Source organism: Brachyhypopomus gauderio, chromosome 12, assembly GCF_052324685.1.
Source record: "Brachyhypopomus gauderio isolate BG-103 chromosome 12, BGAUD_0.2, whole genome shotgun sequence".
Taxonomy (NCBI): domain Eukaryota; kingdom Metazoa; phylum Chordata; class Actinopteri; order Gymnotiformes; family Hypopomidae; genus Brachyhypopomus; species Brachyhypopomus gauderio.
This window is the reverse complement of record NC_135222.1, coordinates 15532373-15551519: the sequence shown is the minus strand read 5'-3', so window position 1 is coordinate 15551519 and position 19147 is coordinate 15532373.

Sequence of the window (19147 nt, the reverse complement as noted above, 5' to 3'; positions counted from 1 at the left end):
TGTTTTTAATGAAGAGCTGCTTCCAGAATTATGATAAATATCTCATCTGCAAGGATCAGTTCTAAACCATTTGTGATCAAGCGGGACCCAAAAAAAGTGTGCAGAAGTGGAGAGTCACACTCTATGGGTAGAGGGGTCTTGTGGCCAGGAAAAAGTTTTTTGAACAAGAGTTGCTTGATTTCCTTTTCACCTTTATTTATACAACACACACAGCTATTTACCTATATACAAAGCACACACTAGATGAAAAAATAGTATTGAACAAACTCAGAGTATCGTCACTGACTACAAAGTCACTTGGATCTCACATAGCCGTACTTTATTCTGCTCTCCCCGGGCCAGTAACAAAGGAAGGGTTCCCTTTTAGGTTAGTTGCCCCATGTTATATTTGGTCCCCCCCTCCAAGAATATTCCATTCACCTCCTGGGTAATACCTGGACAATGAACACAAAACATTTCAATTACAATCAATACATATTTAGCTAAACATCTCTGGTTTCTTCATGGCATTTTATGACTTCTCTCAGTATCTCATTCTCATTTTACGTGTGCACATACATACATGATTTCGGTTATGTTCATTTTATGTACATCCCTCCTCTTCTGTAGGTTACACCAGCCCAGGTAAGTAAAAGCCTGGATCCTGAGCTCCTTACTCTTTTGGCCTACTGGGCACAAACCAGTCACATGCAATTACAAACACAACACATTCATATATTATAACCCCCCTTGGTGATGTGTATACCTACATCATCACACCATCGTTAAGCCATCATAGGTCTTGTCATCTGTAGCTTGTAAGAATTCTATTGCCCTGTAACGTATTGACCAGACAGAGAGGGATCCAACTGCGGAAGTATACCGCTTTTATTTAAATGAATCATGAGTACAGAAAACGGCACATGAATCACTAGCACTAGGAGTAATAGTGATAGCGTTTTCTTGGGGTGGTCGGGACAGTCCAGGGTCATAACGGGAGAGCAGAATCCAGGAGGTACAGAAGGGCTAGGCAGGAGACAAGGTCTGGGGAGTGAGCAAGGGTCAGAACACGGGAGATCAAAAAGGCAATGGAAATGCTCGGTATGCTGCATAGAAACGGCAATACTTCAAGACTAGGAAGTGGTGGGAAGGTGTATAAGTATGACAAAAAAGGGGCATGGTGATTAGTGGCAGGTGAGGGTGGTAGGGACAGATCAGGTGGCATTCCTTACAGTACCCGCCTCAAAGGAGTGTCTATCCACAATCATAGAGGGGCAGAGAACATCCCTCGCCGGAATACAAGCTCGTTCCTCTGGGCCATATCCTTCACAGTCAACCAGGTACTGGAGACCTCCTTGCTGGCGTCAGGATTCCAACAGCTCCTGGACTCTAAAAGCAGGTCAACCGTCGATGTCCAGAGGGTCCGGAGGGCTGATAGGCACGGGGGGAGTGGTGAACGGACTGTAGTGAACCCGCTTCAGGAGCGAGACATGGAATATAGGGTTAATGCGGTAGTGTGAAGGTAAAAGGAGTTTATATGTGACTGCGTTGACTCTGCTGAGTACTTTAAATGGTCCAATATGTCGCGGGCTATAAGTTTTTTGCTTCGGTGTTTCAGGTTTAGGTTTTGGGTTGATAGCCATACCCTCTGTCCCGGGTAATAAATCAAAGCAGGAAGACGACGGTGGTCCACCTTGAGCCGGCTTGTATGCAGGGCGTGACGTAAATGTACATGTGCCATCTCCCAGGTGCTCTTTAGCCACTGCAGTTTAGCCACTCGACCAGGGCCGAAACGTCAGCTGGTGTCTTGTCCAGCCCCGTCGACAGGGGGGGACAACCGGGTCTGTTGTCCAGGGCCAGGGGGGCCCATCAAAGAGCCCAGCAATTGATTTTTTATTTAAAGTCTATAATTTTAAATAATCTTGAATTTCATTAATATAAAATTCTGTCCTCAGAATAAGCTCAATGGCTAAAATATATGTTTTTTACCTATCTGCATATTTTCCATTAAGTGCATACACCCCCGCCTCCCACTAAAAAATTGTTTGATCCAGCACCGACCGTAACCGGCTGGTACTCGCCCAACAGCGGGAAATACAGTGGTGGATAGTTAAAGAAAATACAGAAATCTGGAACGCAGAAAAGAAAGGAAAAACATTTACCTGACAAATTTTAATGTTGCATATTGTTCCAGGTTTGAAAAGTGCTGGAATTTAGGCTAAAGTACTTGAAAATGCTTGAAATTGTAACTACTTCATTTCACAACAAATAGCTGTCTGACTGAACAGTTCTCTTGTATTATGTTAACAAATACGAGCCTCTTGTAATTCCAGGACGAAACATGAGAGAACGTGAAGCAGTTAAGATTGGGCGTTTTGAAAATACACATCCATTAAATAATGTGATTAAAAGCAAATTATTTCGAGTTTATGTATTATATATTTAACTTAATTAAGTTTAACGTTCTGGGAAATATAGAAATGGACCTTTAAAGTGTGACAGCGCATGAGGCCCTCGCGCACGGGCGATGCCACTGCGATTACGTCATTCTCGCCACGCGGACCCTGCGCCGCGTCAAGTATAAACCAGTGAGCTGTCAGAAATAGCTTTGATGTGTGGCTATATTATATACTATTGACCTAACACAAGGATTGTCTGCTACAGAGGAAATTCAAATTACGTAAGCCGGGACATGAAACTTTCTTGTCCCGGGCCCCAGCAAGACTGTCAACGGGTCTGGTCTTGTCCCAGGGAGAAAATGCAGGTTGGTAACCATAAACACTTTGAAAGGGTCTGAGTTTAGTAGCAGAATGTACTATGGCATTCCGGGCATATTCCGCCCATGGAAGGTATTTGTGCCAGTCGTGTTGGGAGACGCAATACTGTCGTAGAAACCTTGCTAACCCTCTACTGCATGCATTATGAAATCTTTGATTAGAAAAATATTTGGTCACTCTTATAAACTTATTATGGTCCACTATAACATATTCAAAAACTTTTTGGTGATTATTTTTTTTGAGGGGGGTACTTTGGGGTATGTTGCTTTGAGGCAACAATGTGCAACAATGGTAATAATTAGAAATTTTACTTTTTTATGAAAACATCATGTTTGTATTGATTATTAAAAGTGATAATGCATGAACCAGGTATAATCAGGTATAACCCCATAACCAAGTAATTTATTTTATTTTTAGTATAGGTATGTTACCTAGAAGCAACACTGTGCAACAAAGGAACGATATAAAAACATTACATACATTTTGCAATTCAATTCATATAGTATATAACAAACTTTTGAATACTGCAAAACACTTTTAATTCTGCAGTTGATACAATTTTAAACAGCTTATGAACAACATAAAGTGCAATCCAATATCATCAGCTGGTGTCAGTAAAATTCTGACTGTAGAACCTTACTGTGTATGAAAGGGAAAAAAAGGATTTTTTGTTGGCCGTGAAACACAGAAACACTCCACACCACTGAACCTTATTTATGCCCTTGCATCCAGGGAACTTGCATGTGCCGCTGTTTTATAATAAACAGGCCAATGGACTGTGTTCTCTAGACAGACAGGGGCTGTTGGTATGGGGCAATCAGACCGTTTCTCAGTTTATCTTCAATGCCGCCTTGACACAGTGAAGGTCTTCCCGTCTTGCTGTAGACGTTTTCTTGTTTGCAGAGAAAGTTTGCCACCACTGTTTTGATATCTAATAAGCATAGTTGCTCTTTATTTGGGAGGCCAAACCCAGTGTACAGTCTCTTCAGTAGAGCAGCCATGCTCCACCCTATGACATCCATCATATGGAAAAACGTCAGTACGTCTTCTTGGACTTTATTTTTGTGTGAAAAAGTGCAATGACGTACAATGAGATGGTGTCTCAGATAGACACCATCATTTTGTTTCTTTCTTCAAAGGTATCTGTTCCTTTCTTCTTCATTTCTCCATCCTCCATAAAAATGCATCCTGTTCCAGTGCTGTAGATTTTCATATGTTCCGTTGTTGCATGTTGTTGCTTTGAAGCAACATACCTATTTTATCAATTTACAATATATGTTGTTGCTAAAAACATTATACACTGACAAACATGTCATCAGAACTTACCTCAGATTATGAACATATTTTTTTCATTTTTTTTTTTTTTTGCTTTTTATTACCAATTTTCTAACACCACAAATATGGCCGCCACACAAGCCTCATGTCCAGGAAAAGTGTTTGAAAAAAACACCCATAAAAGTTTTAACAGTTTTCCTGTTCAAACACTTTTCCTGGACATGAGGCTTGTGTGGTGGCCATATTTGTGGTGACCAAATATAAGTCAATGACTGGTTGCAATTAAGCCCTCCCTTTTCATAAAGACATTTTTGATTGGGCTCTGTTCTTTTATGCATGTGATATTAAGAGGAAAACGGTTTGTTACCCTGAAGCAACACCATGCAGTAGAGGGCTAATTCTTGGTTGTAGCGTTCCACTTCTTCATTGGATTGGGGGTGGTAACCCAAAGTCAGACTAACTGTAATACCGAGAAGTTTGCAAAACTGTCTCCAAACCTGAGATGTAAACTGCGTCCCTCTATCAGAGACTATATCTTCAGGTAAGCCATAGATACGGAACACATAATTAAACAGATCAAGAGCCGTTTCCATGGCTGTAGGTAGCTTGGGGTGAGGAATTAGATGGCACATCTTTGAGAAACGGTCCACGATTACCATGATCACAGTATTAACTCCTGATGTGGGCAGATCTGTGACGAAGTCAATCGCGAGGTGTGTCCATGGTCGGAGAGGAATGGGTAAAAGAAGGAGTTTTCCTGCTGGAAGAGTACGAGATTGGGAACGGAACATGCTAGCACATAATCACGAATATCATCCTCCCAGGACGGCCACCAGTAACGCTGTGAAATTAGGTGTCGCGTGCGTGTGATACCTGGGTGGCCCGTGCCTGCTGTGTCATGGGTGAGTTGGAGGATACGTCCCCGGAGGGATACGGGTACGTATTGCTTATCCTCAGGGCATTCCTCTGGACTAGGATCATTGCGCAAAGCCTCGTCTAAGTTATCAATCATGTCACGGAAGACTTCATCCATGAACGCTTGAAACACGGAGGGGCTGTTTGTCGGTCCATATAGCATTACCAGATACTCATAGTGCCTTCTGGCGGTAACAAAGGCAGTCTTGCACTCATCGCCCTCTCTTATACGGATCAGGTTGTAAGTGCTCCGTAAGTCTAGCTTGGTGAACATGTTAGCCCCCATAAGGCATTCTTGTGAGGCAGTGATAAAGGGGAGAGGGTAAGCATTCTTAGATGTGACTGCGTTAAGGGCACGATAATCAATTCAAGGGCGCAATCCCCACATCTTTCTTTTCAACAAAGAAGAAGCTAGCCGCAACCAGAGAAGTGGAATGTTGAATAAACCACTTCTGCAGAGCTGCGAACGTAAAATGTTACCGGAGTGGTTTAAGATGGACACAGCGAGAAAAAAAATAACAGATTTAAAGTGTCCAGAAACAGTCTGAATCTTGGTTTGCCGGAACCGAATATTAAAAAGAAGAAAAACCGGGACAGGCACGTGAAAACCGGGACAGTCCCGGGAAAACCGGGACAGGTGGCAACACTACTGATTCGACTATAGTCGACTATACCCCCTAGTCGACGTACCATTCTAACTGCATGTGGGTGCCCAAGGATGCAGCTAAGCATTAGTTGTTACATGAAATGTCTTTGTTTTCGTTATGTATAGCCTTTTGTCAAATAAAATAATCCTAATTTCTGTTAATAAATATTTTGAAATGATGTTTGCGCATTAACAATAGGCATCTTCCTTACTACACATTAACAAATCACAACCTGCAGTTGTACAATCCAAATGAGCGGAGCTGAACACGCAACAGAATACACGTAGCATCTGCCGAGATTATAACGGCTACTAAAAAACTTCAAAAGTATTTTGAAAAACAAAGATGAATCAAACAAAGTAAAGTGCAAGTTATGTCATCAACGTCTTTCATTTCGCACGACAACAACCAACATGGCATACCATTTAAAACGCGTAACTGTGTGTTCACACCGAAAGCGATAAAATCGCTCTCCGTCGCCGAGTCGCCAGCATCGCGTCGCGTGGGGCATGTCCAACATCACGCCTGCATGCAGCACGTGACAGATATGCAAATCACGTTTTTAAAGCAGGACGCAGTATTTATTTTAATCTATTGATTACAGGACACACGATTATAAAGGAGTGCGTGTATAAAACATAGTGTGTGTATAAAACACATATAGTATATAAACCTAAAATGTTTATGTATTTTTTTTTACTTTTTACCCCAGACCCGAAGATCAAACAGGAATTTTAAAAATCATAACCAATAATAGGGTATACGCTAATTTATTGCAGATGTTTTTTAACAAATGAACAGTATTCCCTCCAAAAATAAACATCGTAAAGTGCGGGACATCCAGAGACAGCCACTATTAATCTCTCCTCCATTTTGCAATCGGAACAAATAATCAGTAGGAACCAAAGTCAGAGGTGCGGTTTCGGAGGAGGGTGCAAACATACTTTCTGATTGGTAGTCGCCGCCGCGCGTCACTGCTCATTTGCATAAAGTTGAGCCAAGCTCAACTTGTTCGCGCTCGAATCGCTCACTTCGCGTCGCGCCGCGTCGCGTCGCTCACTCTCATTGAAAATGAATGACTTCCGGTCGCCATGTCGCTCTCGTCACTTTCGGTGTGAACGCACAGTAAGGCGAAAAAAACGTTTGTCGTTTCAGTCGTGTCGTGTCGTCTCGTCTCGTCGCGGTGCGTCTCGGCAAGTATATAAACATTTTCTGTTGTTGTTTGCTTTTAAACCCCGTTACTTGAACCTTTCCTTGTATTTTTTTGCTGTTGTGTATTTGTTGCACAGTGCCTGTCTGACAGTTCGATATGCGCACTGACGGTTAATGTTCTCTAACGTTTCATTAAAAAATAAATAAGTAAATAAATAAAAGCTGAATAAAGCCAACCTACCGTGTTTATTCATTTATCTGAGTGTTTTAGGTTTTTACTTTGAAGAGGAAAAAAGTCCTGAATGAGAACGAGATCCCGTTTAAGGTGCTCTAAAAAAATATAAATAAATAAACCCAATTCGACAATTAGTCGAATAAAGGGAAAAGCTGACAAATCAGATTCGACTATGAAAATCCTTAGTTGAATACACCCCTAGTGCATACATTTACTGAGGCAGCTGGTTTTCTACCGTGAGCTCTTGTCTCTTCCAGGAGATTTCCAGGTCGTGTGTAGACAGCCATGGAAAGCTGAGTATGACGGGATCTTGGGGTGTGGGTATGAGGAAAAATCCCGCATTTCGCTGTGGAACAGACCTACTCATAGCTCTATAGGGCAGGTACGAAGTGTTATCACACCCTCACCTATAGGTTGTCCGTTTAGTGAATTCACCTTCAAAGGAGGATCCACCGGTAAGGTGGGGAGGTGTAGGTGGTAGGCTAGGTCCCGATCTATGAAATTGCCTGCTGCTCCTGAGTCAACTAAAGCTGACAGGTCAGCATCTATACCTCCCCAGGATATTTGTATTGGTAGGCTAACTTGATTATATTTCTGAATAGCCAGTAAGGGTTGACACATAAGTGGGGATATGCCCAACTGCATGGATTCATCAATTGTATGAAGACTTGTATCACACACATGGGAAGGTGGTTCACACGACGTAGTGAGGAAGACGTCAACAATATCAGAACGGTAAGGTTCTCAACAACTTATCAACATTTGTAGCAGCTTTGATAAACTCTGTTAACGTGACAGTATCACTCCTACAGGTGAGTTCGACCTGTATGTCTGTCTTCAGACTGCAGCAGAATACCGTTTTCAAGGCCGAGTCACTCCAACCACTCCCTGCAGCCAACGTACGGAACTTCCTCGCATAGTCGGCTGCACTTCGTTGTCCTTGTTGGATTTCGTAAAGTTGGTCTCCCACGTCACAACCCTCGGCGGGATGATCGAAGACAGCTCTGAACAACGTGTTGAACTGATTCTCAGACTGGAGAGCTGGGTCGTTGTAGTCCCACAAAGCTGTGCCCCAAGTACCTGCTACACCAGTCTGCTACGGGAACGCTCACAGTTGTAGAGGCTGTAGTGGTAACCAGTGGCGGACTTAGCAATTTGGGGGCTCAAGGCGAATTTAGCTAGGGGGCCCATCAACATTAATATGCGAGAAATAAGTTAGCTCGTCAGGGGGTCCGTACAGTGTGCTGCAGTTGGAGGGGCCCAAGGCAATTGCCTAGCAATGCCTCTATGTAAAGACCGCCTCTGGTGGTAACCAGACGAACATCTTCCTGGAGTGCAGCGATGATGACCCCTTGATCCTATATGATCTTCACGAGTTGGTGGACTGTCTCGGTGAGCGTCGTAATGGTAACTTCTGCTGGATCCATGTAAACGCGAAGTATTTCTGTAACGTATTGACCAGATAGAGAGGCATCCAACTGTGGAAGTAAACTGCATTTATTTAAGTTAATCACGAGTACAGAAAATGACACATGAATCACTAGCACCAAGATAAGTAGCGATAACTTTTTCTTAGGGTGGTCGGGACGGTCCAGGGTTATAATGGGAGTGCAGAATCAAGGAGGTACACAAGGACTATAATGATTTGACCCGCGCTATTCTGTTCTACTCCAAGTTTGGAATTTCCCTTAATAAATCTCGATCTCCTCAGCATTTGTGTCCGCCTCCTAGCTCTGCAACGCGCAGAACGTTACAGTATAATGTGTTCATTGTTATAGGCCTATATATGCGAAAATAAGTATATTATCAAACAATTGCTAATACAAAAGTAAAATCCCAATTGCTTTTAAACATAGATCACATTATTGTAACGTAGCTCGCGCTACGGAGCGAGAAGGCGGACACAAACGCTGAGGAGAGTGTAACGTATTGAACAGGCAGAGAGGGATCCAAATGCGGAAGAACACCGCTTTTATTGAAATGAAACGTTGGTACAAGCACAGGCAGGTGTATCACGAGCACTAGTAACAACTGCGTTGTCTTGGCGTGGTCAGGACGGTCCAGGGTCATACCGGGGGAGCAGAAGTCAGGAGGTACAGAGGGACTAGGCAGGAGACAAGGTCGGGGACGTAAGCGAGGGTCGGAACACAGGAAAGCAGACAGGTAATAGAAAGGCTTGGTATGCGGCATGAGTCGGCAATACTTCGCGACTAGGAAGTGGAATGTGGGCGTTTAAGTAGAGATACAGGGGGGCGTGGTGATGAATGTCAGGTGAGGCTGGTTAGGTGGAGATCAGGTGGCATTCCTTACAGTACCCCCCCTCAAAGGAGCGGCACCCGACGCTCTACGACGAGCCGGGGGTCTACCGCGGCGTCTGGGAGCGGGAAAGTTGGGGTGTGTTGCGTGGAAATCCGCGATCATGGTAGGGCAGAGGACATCCCTCGCCGGAATCCAGGCCCGCTCCTCGGGACCATATCCTTCCCAGTCCACGAGGTACTGGAGTCCGTTCCTTCGGCGCCGAGACTCCAGAAGCTCCCGGACAATGTATGCCGGTCGACCGTCGATTTCCAGGGGATCCGGAGGGCTAGTGGACACAGGGGGAGTGGTGAACGGACTGTAGTGAACTGGCTTAAGGAGAGAGACATGGAAGACAGGATTGACACGATAATGAGCAGGCATAAGGAGCTTATACGAGACAGCGTTGACTCTGCTGAGTATTTTGAATGGCCCAATGTACCGTGGGCTAAGCTTTTTACTACGCTGTTTCAAATGCAGGTTTTGTGTCGATAGCCATACCCTCTGTCCCGGATGATAGATTAGGGCTGGAAGACGACGGCGATCCGCGTTGAGCCGGCGTGTGTGCAGGGCGCGGCGTAAATGGACATGTGCCATCTCCCAGGTGCGGGCACTGCGCTTGAGCCACTCATCCAGGGCCGGGACGTCAGCGGGTGTCTTGTCCCACGGGAAGAATGCAGGTTGATAACCATAGACACATTGGAAGGGTGTGAGTTTGGTTGCGGAGTGTATGATGGAGTTACGGGCATATTCTGCCCACGGGAGGTATTTGTGCCAGTCATGTTGGGAGGCACAATACTGACGGAGAAACCTCCCTAATTCTTGGTTGTATCGTTCGACCTCTCCGTTAGATTGGGGGTGGTAACCCGAAGTCAGACTAACAGTTATGCCTAGAAGCTTGCAGAACTGCCTCCAGACCCGAGACGTGAATTGTGCTCCTCGGTCTGAGACGATATCTTCAGGTAAGCCGTATATGCGAAATACATAATTAAACAGATCCAGCGCGGATTCCATAGCTGTAGGTAGTTTGGGGCGAGGAATCAAGCGGCACATTTTAGAGAATCGGTCTACGATAACCATAACAACTGTGTTACCTCCAGAAGTGGGTAGATCTGTGACAAAATCCACAGCGAGGTGAGTCCAGGGCCGGAGAGGAACAGGTAGAGGAAGGAGTTTTCCTGCTGGGAGAGTACGGGGAGTGCGGGATTGGGCGCAGACCGAGCACGCTAACACGTAATCCCTGATGTCATCTTCCCAGGACGGCCACCAATAACGTTGTGAGATGAGGTGTCGTGTACGTGTAATACCTGGGTGACCCGTGCCTGCCGTGTCGTGAGCGAGTTGGAGGACACGCCCTCTAAGGGGTACGGGGACGTACTGTTTACCCTCGGGGCATTCCACGGGACCTGGATCGGTACGCAGGGCTTCATCCAACTCCTCCTGAATCTCCTACCTGATGACAGCAAGGAAACAGGAATCCTGCAGAATATACTCGGGTTCCTTAACAACAGTGTCCTTTTCATACAGTCGGGAAAGGGCATCCGCTTTGACGTTCTTTGATCCGGGTCGGTAAGTTACAGTGAAGCGAAACCGAGAGAAGAATAACGCCCATCTGGCTTGCCGCGGGTTCAGTCGCTTGGCAGATTTCAGATATTCTAAATTCTTGTGGTCTGTATAGACTAGGAAGGGGTGTGTCGCTCCCTCCAACCAATGACGCCACTGTTCGAGGGCGAGTTTGATGGCTAGGAGCTCTCGGTCACCGACGTCGTAATTCATCTCGGCGGCTGACAGTTTCTTTGAGTAATAGGCACAGGGATATAACTTCGGCGGGTTTCCCTGACGCTGCGAGAGAACAGCGCCCACTCCCACCTCCGAGGCGTCGACCTCCACGATGAACTGGAGCAGGGGGTCAGGGAGATGCAGTACAGGAGCCGACGTGAAAGCCCGTTTAAGGAGCGAAAACGCTCGGTCTTCCTCGGCAGTCCAGATAAACTCCCGTGACTTTCCCCCTTTAAGGAGATTGGTAAGAGGAGCTGCCAACTCACCAAAGCCGCGGATGAAACGGCGACAGAAGTTGGCGAAACCCAGGAATCGCAGCAGTTCCTTAGTAGAACGGGGGGTTGGCCAGTCCGTGACTGCCTTGACTTTATCTGTATCCATGGAGACCTGACCAGGAGAGAGCGTACATCCGAGGAAAGTCACTGTGGAACGATGAAACTCACATTTCTCAGCCTTTACATACAGGTGGTGTTCCCGCAGGCGTTGCAACACCGCTGAGACGTGTCGGACATGTTCAGAGACAGACGGGGAATAAATTAGGATATCGTCAATATAGACAAACACGAAATCATCAATCATATCACGGAAGATGTCATCCATAAATGCCTGGAACACGGAGGGACTATTCGTCAGTCCATATGGCATTACGAGGTACTCATAGTGCCCCCTGGCGGTGATAAAGGCGGTTTTCCACTCATCGCCCTCTCGGATTCGAATCAAGTTGTACGCACTCCGTAGATCCAATTTCGTAAAGAGGTTCGCTCCCATCAGGCGTTCTTGTGAGGCGGTGATAAAGGGAAGAGGGTAAGCGTACTTTGATGTGACTGCGTTAAGGGCACGGTAATCAATACAAGGACGTAATCCCCCTCCTTTCTTTTCGATGAAGAAGAAGCCAGCTGCGACAGGAGAAGTGGTTGGTCGGATAAATCCCTTCTGTAGGGCTTCGGTGACGTAGGACTCCATCGCCTGATCCTCGGGACGTGAGAGAGGGTAAGGTTTCGTCCTACGAGGTAAGGGGGCTCCTGGGAGGAGGTCGATTGCGCAATCACATGGCCGATGGGGAGGCAGACGACAGGCACTGTCCTTGTCGAACACGTCAGCGAATCCACGATACTGTATGGGGATGACCTCAGACAGGGGTGTATCAGGACTTTCTACTGAGGAGGACCGGAGTGGTAAGTGTATACAATCTTCGAGACAACGGGTTTTCCACCGTACTAGCTCTCGTCTCTTCCAGGAGATTTCCGGGTCGTGAGCCGATAGCCAGGGAAAGCCTAGTATGAGAGGATCCCGGGGCGTGGAAATTAAGAAAAACTCCCGCATCTCGCTGTGGAACAGGCCCACTCGTAGCTCTACGGGGCAGGTACGAAGTGAAATTACACCCTCACCCAAAGGCTGTCCGTTTAGCGAGTTGATTTTCAGGGGGGGATCCATAGGTACGGTGGGAAGGTGGAGATGATAGGCTAGGTCCCGGTCTATGAAATCGCCAGCCGCTCCTGAATCCACTAAAGCCGACAGATTCGTGTCTATGCCCCCCCAAGATACTAGTACTGGTAGGTTAACCTGGTTTTTTCTCTGGGTAACCAGTAAGGGTTGGTAAGTGAGTGGGGACCTGCCTAGCCGCATGGACTCATCAGATTCATGGGGGTTCTGTTCACATACGCGGGGAGATGGTGTACAGGACATGGGCATGGGAGTGTCATCTATTTCGGAGCGGTAGGGCCCCAACAATTTGTCTACTCGTATCGCTGCCTGAACGAACTCAGCTAAAGAGAATGCTTCTCCCCGACAGGCGAGTTCGACCTGCACGTCGGTCCTCAGTCCCCGACGAAACACGGTCCTCAAGGCTGAGTCGCTCCAACCGCTCCCTGCTGCCAGTGTGCGGAACTCCCTAGCATAATCTGCTGTGCTCCGTTGTCCTTGCTGGATGTCGTAGAGTCGGTCTCCGATGTCGCGACCGTCAGCAGGGTGATCGAAGACTGCTCGGAGCAGCGCTGTGAACTGGTTCTCTGACTGGAGGGCTGGGTCTTTGGTGTCCCACAAAGCGGTGCCCCAAGCACCTGCTGTACCAGTGAGAAACGAGAGAATGAAGTGGACTCTTGGCAACTCTGCTTGGAATCGAGCGTGGTGGTACGTGAAGTATATTGAACACTGCATGAGGAAGTTACGGCATCGGTCGGGAGACCCGTCGTAACGTTCGGGTACGGCTACGGGGACGCTCACGGGTGTGGAGGTTGTCGTTGTGACGAGACGAACGGCTTCCTGGAGTGCTGCCACTTGGAGTCCTTGATCTCGAACTATCCCCACGAGTTGTTGGACCGTCTCGGTGAGTGTCCTTAGTGTATCTTCTGCTGGATCCATGGTTTGGCGAAGTATTTCTGTAACGTATTGAACAGGCAGAGAGGGATCCAAATGCGGAAGAACACCGCTTTTATTGAAATGAAACGTTGGTACAAGCACAGGCAGGTGTATCACGAGCACTAGTAACAACTGCGTTGTCTTGGCGTGGTCAGGACGGTCCAGGGTCATACCGGGGGAGCAGAAGTCAGGAGGTACAGAGGGACTAGGCAGGAGACAAGGTCGGGGACGTAAGCGAGGGTCGGAACACAGGAAAGCAGACAGGTAATAGAAAGGCTTGGTATGCGGCATGAGTCGGCAATACTTCGCGACTAGGAAGTGGAATGTGGGCGTTTAAGTAGAGATACAGGGGGGCGTGGTGATGAATGTCAGGTGAGGCTGGTTAGGTGGAGATCAGGTGGCATTCCTTACAGAGAGCGAGATTTAATAAAGGGAATAGGCCTACCAAACTCAGTGTCAAGGAGGAAAGCATTGGTCAGATCAGTGAGGGAGTTCGAACACGAAACACGGAGAGACATGACAGAACGAATACTAGAAACAAAACACAGGTAGAATGCAGAGCAATAGAACCAAACAGAATACACAGGGCGACTGGGCAGCGATAACAAGACGTACTTACAAACAGGATTAACAGGCACGAACACAGCAACACGAAAGCATGAGATCAGGGGGGTGTTCCAAGAAGCGGGTTAAGCGAGAAAACCCGGGTAAGTTAACTCAGAGTTCAGAAACCGAGAAACCGAGCTTAGAGAGAACAGGAGTCAGTTACTATAGCAACTTACGCTCTGAAGCTAACCTGCTCGCTGGCAGGTTAACTTGGACCTGACCCAGAGTTACAAACACGTCATCATGACGTATCCTTTCCTCGAAGATCATGTGGATATTGAAACTCAGTTTATTCGCTGAGTTCTTCGTCGGGAACGCCTTATAAAACCCCGAATAGACATAGGCCTACTATCATTTTCGGATTATTTTTTTAATGAACGTTATCGTTTTCAGCACAATCCATTACTTACATCAATAACTTTATTATTATAATAACATTTCAAATATTACACATCGCGGATCAGCCCTAAATTCTCTCCAGATTGTGATTATAGGACATGACGGCCTCCTTCATGGAGACAGAGGGTATCCCTGCCTGTCCTATAGGCCTACCTCATGACTCCCTATTCAGATCCTGCACCTGGACCACAGTCCCGCTACAATCAGGCCCACAGCAAAACCAGGGCAAGAATTTAAATGACCCTAGGAATCCTCGAGGCCAGGTTCCAGGGCCTGAAGGAGGGCAGAGTTACCCTGATGGGGCGTGCCACATAATAATGGCATATGTGGTATTACACAACATTGCAACCATCCAGGAAGAGCGACAGCCTACCATCTCTGACATGCCCACAGATGAGGAACCTTAAATGCATGTGGGTGACAACAGAGATGGTGGAGTTGTCAGAGACTCCATCTGCAATCACTGCTTTCCACATTAAATCATGCACCACCACCCACCCCACCATCCACCCTGTAACCTTTTAATATACATTACAGTCAAATTCACTGTTATGTTTCATTATTTCATTTTTCCTGTAAATAAATATATTTTATAATATATTTTAAGAATAAGATATAGTTATGTACAGCCATACCACTTTGTACAATATTCTTATACTTCATTTTTATCTGATGCCATGTGTGTTTCACACCACTCAGATTAGACCTGGAATTAGTAAGTGTTCAATAAAAAATATTTAAAAACTCAATACAGTATTATAAAGGTGGAGAAAATAATAATATAATCGCACCCTTCTGCTAAATATAAAAATATAATTTTCACTCACGCATTAACTCTGTTGGCAATTTTTTGACATGCTGACTGCCTTTCTCTAGCAGCTACCGCAGTATTACATTTACGTTTAATAATATCTAAATATTCTGCATACGCAGTCATTAATACTTCAAGCTACAGTGGTGTGAAATACGATGTTCGGCTGATTTTAAGTCCATGATAAATCCTATTTATCTGCGTTCCATTAAGAATGCCTTTCATAGTTACGATTGAACGCGCGTCTGGGTCAACCTACTCAGAGTTGAGCGACCCTGATTACTTTAACTCCGATCCGCCGTTTTGGAACCGAAAACTCCGAGTATGTCAGATCGGGGTAAGACAACTCCGAGTTCAGGTTTAAGTTTAGAGTTTGTTAACCCCGCTTCTTGGAATACCCCCCAGGACCACGACTGAACAGAATAACAAAACCACAGATAACCAGACTGGGGAATGACCGGGACTTATAACCATGGACGTAATTTTGATTTCAAAAGTGGGGGGGACATAGATTCGTCGCTATTTAAATATTTGGTTTTAACCGTAAAAACTGGGGGGGACCAAAGCTGGCTTTTTAAAAAGTGGGGGGTCCCCACCCCCAAAAAGTCCCCCCCCCCCCCATTACGTCCGTGCTTATAACACTGAACTGAAACAAGGGACAGGTGATAACAATGACACAGGGACGTGGTAACAAACGAGGAATCACGGAGACAAACGAGCGGGGCGGGATAAACAGGCACGGAACACCGACACAAGGGAATCCGGAGTGACAGCTAAGGGAGGGGCCGCGGCCATACGTGACAATTATTACATTGTATTCAATATTAAAGGCATTTTAGAATAAGAGGTACATGTCTCAATTGTAAAAATGTAAGTGTGAACATATGGACATATGAAACTTACTTTATACAAAAGGGGCCATGGTGTAAAAACATGACATGTTCTAAAAAAAAAAAAAAAGTAAAATAGATTGTTTTTGGCACATGCTCTTATCCTCTCTCGTGTCCAAACCAAGTCTGTCACCACGCTTTCTGTTTTATGTAAAGAAAAAGCGAAAGTAGAAAAGCCCGAAGTACTTATTTTCAAAATGCATTGTCATTCACGGGAACCTGTGGAGAATTACGTGAAGGCCAAAGGAAGGTTGCAGCTGTAGAAAATTTTGGCCTCACGATGGCGCTATATTTCAAAAGATTACATTTTTGTAGTTCTCGAAACAGGCAAACGACAGAAATTAGAAACACTTTAACTTTATTGAAAAGATCAATGCAACGATTCAGTTTCAAATTAAGCTAAAGTTGTGTCTACACATGTGTAGTTTAAATTCAAAGTGGAATAAGGAGCAGTTCAAGACCAAAGTCACTAGAATAAAAGTTTTATTGACAACACAGTTGTCAAGTAAAAAAATACTTTTTTTAAAGTGTTAAAAGTGATAGATGTTTGTTTTGTTAAAGAAAACAAGCAGTTTTTTTCAAGAAAAAAAAGAAAAGTAAATAAACGTGTGTGTGTGCGTGCGTGCGTGTGTGCGTGTGTGTGTGTGTGTGTGTGTGTGCGTGTGTGTGTGTGTGTGTGTGTGCGCGCGCGCATATTTGATGTGTGTGTACGTGTGTATTTGACAATCTAAAATCACAGTCAAGCTTGCTAGGTTGTCTTCCCCTTGTAAAATATGACTGATAGTTCCAGACGGGACGAGACCAAGAGGAATATTCACCAAGACCCAGTGGTTCATGGCTCCTCTATTCTGTGTCAGCTCAACTCACCCGTCTGCTCCTGATCTGGGGTGCAGCAGAATTTGGGGCTTTACCGGCACTTTGGCTCCTGCTGTGTGGCAAGTAGTTCTGGACTATCATGCTAGAACTGTAGTAGTAGTTGTAGTAGTAGTAGAGGTAGGCTACTTTTCTAGTATTAGTAGTGTAGTATTCTAGTAGTAGTACTGTAGTAGTGGTATTAGTAGTGTAGTATTCTAGTAGTACTGTAGTAGTGGTATTAGTAGTGTAGTATTCTAGTAGTAGTAGTACTATATTCTAGTAGTAGTATTGCAGCAGTAGTAGTAGTACCATAGTACTGAAATGAGAACAGTAATCAATAAACAGTAACAGCAGTATCTGACAAACTGGCCCACGTATGTGTAAATCTCAGAGTTTTGCCTTTTCTTCTGTTTTATCCCCTTTTATCCTTCTGTTTTTTCCACTCTTATGAAGATGGATTATCTTAAATCTGCTCTCCCCAGAAATACATCCTTCAGCCATTTCAAATTCACTCGTGAAAGAAATTTGCATGGCAGCCTGTGGAGAAGTTTCATGTATGACAGTGAGGGTCACTTTAGTGGGACAGTAACATTAGTGGTATGCTTGGACAGGAGGGTGCAGCTGTAAGCTGTATGTTGGTTTCAAGATTTACAAGATGGAGTTAATGTCACAAAAAGACTGGACAGAATAAACAATGACAGGTCTTATATTACATGTTTATTATTATCAGTGTTGAAGACTGTGGTGCACTTTTATGTGTCCTGCTTTTTTCTTGATGTCTATTTGCTTGGAAAATAAATAAAGGAAAAGACCTGAATGCGATTAAAGGTATTAAAGAGTTCAGCTTTTACACTAACACCTCAGTAATGAGACCTACAAGATGCAGTCGTCCACACCTCTGTACAAACACATCTGTACAAACACCTCTTTACAAACATGTCTGTACAACACCTCTGTACAAATGCTTCTGTAGTTACAAAGTATGTTTAGGATGAGCTGCACTTGTGACAGTGATCCCTGATTCAACACTATGAATGGTTTTCCGAGAGAACGGTAGACTATTGATTGGTATTTACAGCTTAGACAAGTTTTATCCGCATAATACAACATATCTGAAGAGGCATTATTCGCCATCATCTTTTCCGTCTATTGCGAGCTCCATAGCGATGGTTGGTAATGTCTATTTTTATGCATGGGAATGACCTTTTACCATGATAATGGCCCACAGAATATCAGTGTATTATCCCAACCCTTTCCTGTCGCAATCAATCAAATATGTGCGTGCGCACACACACACACACACACACACACACACATACAATCACACACACACATACACACACAAACACACAAATGCATGCACATACACACCTTTCCCCTCATTGACACAGGCTTCCTTCCTTCGCCTAAATGTTCTCAGCCTGAGAATCTGTGATTTGTATGAAGCCCATTAGGGCCTGCTTTAAGGAGCCTGAGTAACAAATGGCATCATAGTCTCGAAATAGCGCACGTGTTGTGTCTGCTGGCTCACGCAGGCGTCAGTGCGAGGTACACGCTGTACAAACGAGGTACGTGATGAGGAGGGCCAGAATTATGGTTTCACGTGTGCGTGACGTTGTGGCGGCAGGGAGAGTAGTGTGTGTGTCTGTGTGTATATACTATAATATAGTATACCATAGTACAGGAATATACACATTATAGGGATATAAGTATTAACTGCTAATAACAAATAATTCATAAAAACTCCTACAATCTGTGTTTGTGTGTGTATATATCTGGCTCTCCTCAAGCGTCAAGTTTTATCTACAGAGTAGGCAGCCTAATCACGACTGGGTTTGACACACGCCAGAATGGCTTTTCTGTATTCCATGGTAGTTTTAACAGTCCAGGGGCATAGAATTATAATAAATCAAAGTCGTGTGATGTTGGAAAGAATTTTAAATGACATTTAACATAGAACCTCCAAGCTGTTGGCTGTTGAAGAAACCTTATCATTGTGTCCTCGTAGACTTATGTGTTGCTTTCTCCGTGGTTTGCCAACGGTTTCGTTTTTCTTTAATCTTTGCGAGTAAGTCAGAGAAATGCATTTGCACTGTTTCAACTCGGTGCCCTGAAAGCATAAACACTTTGGATGTTTACTGTGGCGCGTCTTCGCTTGCGCGTTTTGCTCGTAT